Source organism: Dermacentor andersoni, chromosome 3 (genome assembly GCF_023375885.2).
Source record: "Dermacentor andersoni chromosome 3, qqDerAnde1_hic_scaffold, whole genome shotgun sequence".
Lineage (NCBI taxonomy): Eukaryota > Metazoa > Arthropoda > Arachnida > Ixodida > Ixodidae > Dermacentor > Dermacentor andersoni.
In genome coordinates this window covers 233,350,277-233,355,750 of record NC_092816.1, presented here as the reverse complement: position 1 = coordinate 233,355,750, position 5,474 = coordinate 233,350,277, and the positions used below count along the sequence as shown (strand labels likewise).

The 5,474-nt window shown below is 41.5% G+C and overlaps 1 pseudogene; it reads right to left on the bottom strand.

The window, feature by feature from the left end:
• Positions 1–4,376: 4,376 nt before the first annotated feature.
• On the bottom strand, positions 4,377–5,072 carry LOC140216316 (uncharacterized; annotated as a pseudogene).
• Positions 5,073–5,474: the final 402 nt, after the last annotated feature.

Sequence of the window (5,474 nt, the reverse complement as noted above, 5' to 3'; positions counted from 1 at the left end):
GTTTACAAACATGGAGGACGACTAGTAAACTTTATTTTAGTACAGCCAATTTATGAAACCTTGACCTCTCTACATAGATGACGGCCCCGAGCCCTTGGGCCTTGGCAGTATTTTCGGCAAGCTGGATTGCGTTTTTATTTATTTATTTATTTATTTATGTAAAGATACCCCCAACGGCTCCCATTCCGACGGTACTACATGAGGGGAGGGGGGTGATCACAGTTGGTCTTCCGGTGCACAGCTGGCAACGTGGTCTCCCACTCATCTCTGGTCTTATGTGTTTTACACTTTGTGGGTGTCCGCGGACAAGCCCAAACCATAAGTTTTTGGTGCGCCCTTTCTTGACAGAATCTACATCTATCACAGTAAAGGTCCGGGTTGTAGCGATGGCCGTCCACGGGGTTAGGATATGTATCTGTTTGTAGGAGGCGCCAAGCCGTCGCTTGCCGTCTAGTTAGCGAGGAGTGTGCCGAGGGGAAACGGGCCCTTCCCAATTTATAGTGCTTGACAATCTCGTTAAAGCTGGTCATCCGGTCTCTCTCGGGTCCCGGTATTTGCGTGTCACTTGCTCGAGCCAGGTTTTGCCCTATTTCGTTCCCACGAATGGAGGATTGTGCGGGTGCCCATATAATTTGAACCTCTCAGTCTTTACAACAGTTGGTTAAAATTCCGGCGAAATTCTTCCTTTGGCATAGTTCTTGACGGCGGATTTGGAGTCGCTGACTACGATGTTAGCCTCCGTGGTGGCTATTGCCAGTGCTACGGCAGCCTCCTCTGGCACCTCCACCTGTCCCATTTCTACAGTGCCAAAACTCTCGAGTTACCTATGGACTCGTAGCCACTTTCGATATACTCTGTTTATTTGTGTACTCCGCCGCATCCACATAGACCACGTCCATGGCACTACGGAAACTTTTGTGGAGTGCTCTCGCGCTTGCGATTCCTCTACCTTCGTGAAAGTCCAGGTGCATGTTTCTGGAGATTGGAGGTATAATAATAATAATAATAATAATAATAATAATAATAACTTTATTTGCATCCGAAATACACGATGCCGGAGGCCTACAGAAAAAGCTGTCGCATTGCAGATTGACAAGGCCGCAGGCCCCCGCACTGGCAACTTCACGTAGCAGTCAGCAAATTATAAAATATATGTGAGTTATGATCAGCACTCACTGAAATCAATACATACAAAAAGATAAAACTCATTCCATATTCAGACATCGTTATACAAATTATGTTATACAATTTGAAGTTATACAATTAATACAGTTACAATTGCAATACAATTAATACAATACAATTTGAAGTTATACAATTATGAAGTGCAAACATTAAGCTTTCAAGACACTGTTTATCCATACAAGAACGCCACCAGAGACCAGCGCACAAAAAATGAACCGCAGAAAGCGCAGATAACTCCGCAGTAAAAGTGCAGCAAAATTATGCACTAACTATACTATTCTTTTTTCCCTTTTTGTTTTCTTCTTCTACGCACTAAAGTATTTTCGAAGGTCCGCAAAAGTAATTTTGTCAGGCTCTATATTTTTTTTCTGTAGCGTATTCAATAACCTTGGCAGCCGGTTCTTCACCATTTGTAAGCCATATGTTGTCCTACAAGTATCTATTGCCCATGTTTCAGAATTTCGCGTATTATATGTAGTAGAGTGATGTTTCAACTTCGCTAACTGACGCAAGAAACAAGTATTATTGTTTATCTCGTGTTTATATCGCTTGTACAGGCAATAATCATAAATATTTGTTACTGGCATTATGTTGTAGCTGCGAAATAAGGGCTCAGATGGATGGTACCTGGGAACATCTGCAATAACTCGAAGAAACTTTTTTTGCAGAACATGGATTTTTTGCAGATTGGTTTGCGTCGTAGAGGCCCAAACTAGGTGACAATAATTAAGTCTGGAACAAAATAAAGTATTGTAAATTAGCATCATTACACTGCGTGGTAGTATGCTTGCGGTCCGATATATGAGGCCGATTACTTGGGAGAGTTTTGTTGTTAACTGATCTATGTGCTCGTCCCAAGACAAGGTATTGTGGAAGACAACACCCAGTGTTTTAATAGAAGGCACTATTTCAATTAGAGTTGAGTTAAGCAGAACCCTTTGATTTAATGTTATCTTCTTGTTTCTAGCGTGAAACAAAACTGCCTTTGTTTTCTGTACATTTATTTTTAAGGCATTTTCTTCTGTCCACTTTTCAAGTTTAACCAAGATTTCGTTGGCGTTGCGAGCTATTTGGTTGGTTTCTTTTGCTGACAAAAATATACTAGTATCATCTGCATAAATGACGAATTTTACTTCTGGACATATACTTACAATGTCATTTAGATAGAGATTGAAAAGAAATGGTCCCAAGATGCTGCCTTGAGGCACACCGCAAGAAAGTGCTAATGGATCCGAGTGAAAGCCTTCTATGTCTACAATTTGTTGCCTATTTCTTAAATATGAATAGATTAGAGAAGCAGCAACACCTCGCACACCGTATCGTTCTAGCTTCCTAATAAGCAGTTCATGATTAATAAGGTCAAAGGCCCTTGAAAAATCTATAAAAATGCCCAGTATTACATTTTCTTTTTCGATTTGATCTAGTATATACTCTTTTTGTGCAAGAAGTGCCGATTCAGTGCTCAAACCCTCACGGAAACCATACTGGCAGTCAATCAAGATGTGTTTCTGTTCGAATTTTTTCAGTCTCCTGAGGATTACCTTTTCAAAGGCCTTTGAAAACACGGGCAATATAGAAACAGGCCGGTAATTGCCCATATCGTTCTTGTCACCCTTCTTATAAGTACCTTAACACGAGCAACTTGCATTTGGGGTGGAAATATCGCTTGCTCGAGGCATAAGTTAAATATGTACCGTATGCATGGAGCAAGCAAAGAGGCAGCATGCTTCAAAGGCTTCGCTTGCATCCCGTCAACATCCAACGCACTGCTGTTATTTAGGCTTATTATTACCTCTGTCACTTCAGCTTCAGTGACAGGGTCAAGGAACACTGAACTGTTATTGTAGTAAACATTTTTTAAATCACTCGTTGCTGCCATTTGACCCGCGGTGTTCACAATATGCTCATTGAAAGCATTGGCTAACGCCTTCCCTGACAACTCGTTGCCATTGTATTTTATTTCACGAACTGATTGGTTTTTAACATTATATTGTAACACTGAGTTCAACTTCTTCCAGAGAGCATTTGAGCAGCCAGAAAGGGAAGTAAATAAATTATTAAAATGATGTTTTCTTGCTCTTTTTAACTCTTTGTTTAAACTGTTACGGAAAGTTTTAAACTTCTTCAGTGCGTCTTGATCTCTGTTCTTAATAAGTTTGCTAAACATTGTATTTTTCTCCCGGATTTTTGCTGCCAGGTCAGAGGTTATCCAGGGCTTACGAATTTTTCTCTTTTGTTTTAGGCGTACAAAAGGAAAGTTCTCTGTATATATAGGTTTAAGGATTTTAAGGAATTCTTCGTAAGCCGCGCAAGCATCTGTAATATTATACACAGTGTCCCATGGTACCAACGAAAGTTTGTCTACAAATGAGGAAAGATTTTGCGGCGTAATACGCTGTATTAAATTTGCAGGCGAATTTTGTTTCATGTTCACCTTTTTACTACAGCATAAAAAAATAGGCAAATGATCACTCAACTCAGCCGCGATAACTCCAGCTCTGATTCTCTCCGGCATTACATTTGTAACAAAAATATCAATCAATGTAGACGTATTCAGTGTCACTCTTGTTGGAAGATTAATAACATTTGTAAGGCCATTGGATTTTAATAGAACATCCAGCTTAACCTTTGACGGATCACTGCTCAACATGTTAATATTCACATCGCCACCAAAAATGAGATCGAAATGGTAATCATTTACAAATGCAAAGAAACCTTCTAGGCATTCTAAAAATGGTGTCATCATTCCGTTCGGAGGTCGATAAACAACAGCGATTACAATCCTTTGCAATTTCAACGAAATAAACTCATAGTCGCTTGTGCTTACGCAGAATGTCTGAAGTAACTCACACGAGAAAGTATTTTTTACCAAGATGCATACACCACCACCGCGACCACTGGTCCGGTTAGCATTGAAAGTTTTATAAGAAGGAAGACGGAAAACATTTGAGTCATCTGTGCTCCATGTTTCTGTAAGCATTATCACGTCAAACACGTGATCAAGCTGCTGGAAAAAAAGAGTAAGTTCGGGTACTTTATGCTTTACTGATCGTATGTTTAGATGAAAACACTTCTGTGATTTCATATATACTGGTCCCAGGTGCCTTTCAAAGCTATGCGGCAGTACGTAACGTTCCGCGTCGACGTTATCCATGATTATCATTTAGTCATCTCAGAAACTGCCGTGTTCCTTATCTTAGTTTACTCAAGTCGCAAGAACTTCAAATGGCCACCGCATTTTCGCCGTCAGTTTTGCGCACGAGGACTCGTCCATTGTGATGCCAGACGTACTTGAAACCGTTTATCTTTGCCCAGTTTTTCACCTCAAAAAGGAGTGCACGAGTTCGTTTGGTTAAGTTTTCTTGCAAAAACAACTTATCATCTACACTGCTCAGCTTCTTCCGGCTTTGCCACCATTCATCTCGCTTCATTCGTTTGGCAAAGCGACAAATAGCACCTGGCGTTTTTCCTTTTTTAGCGGGCAGTCGATGGATCGCCACAATATCATGTTGCAAAAGTTGTGGGAGCTCGGCCTTTCCTGCTAGCGCATTTATTTCTTCCAATAAATTCTCATTGTAAGTTTACGGAATTCCGTGGAATTCCAGGTTTAGTTTACGGCTTTGCCATTCCAAGTAGTCAACCCCGGCCTTAAGCTGTGTGACCTCCTCCCGTTCTTAAAGCTTTAGTAACCTTCCTTTGATATCCGCGACATCGCGTTCATTTTTTCCCGTGCGTGTTAGAAGCTGATCGTACTGCTCGCTCATGAAGTGAACAGCATCTTCCAACCTCTCGACAGATTCTTTTAGGGGTAGCAATTGGTCCAGCTTGTCATTAATAGTCTTCAACCACACGCGTACATCATCTTGCGCGTCAGGTTGTTTGACCATCTTTTCTGCTAGCTGTGAACGCGACATGGAGCGTCGGCATGTTGTGCATCGCCATGCTCTGTGATACGCTTCACCCTTCGATTTTACTGTGGTGTGCGATACGCCAGCACACTTTCCGGTATGGTACGTGCAATCACATTCACTGCATGTCACTGATTTCTCTGAATCATCGCACTCTTCTTCACATACTTTGCATTGCCCTCCCGGAGACATAGTTCACTGTGGCAGCAGCAGCAGCAGTAATATCAAAAGTAAGAGTAAAAGCTACGCAAAAAATAATAATGCAGTTACTAACCTGCAAAAGTGCAGAGGTTCGGGCTTAGAGCGCTGAGATGCACACTGCTGCTACTGCTGCCAATATGATGGGCGTGCTTTCGGGGATCAGTCTTATAGCCTCCTGGT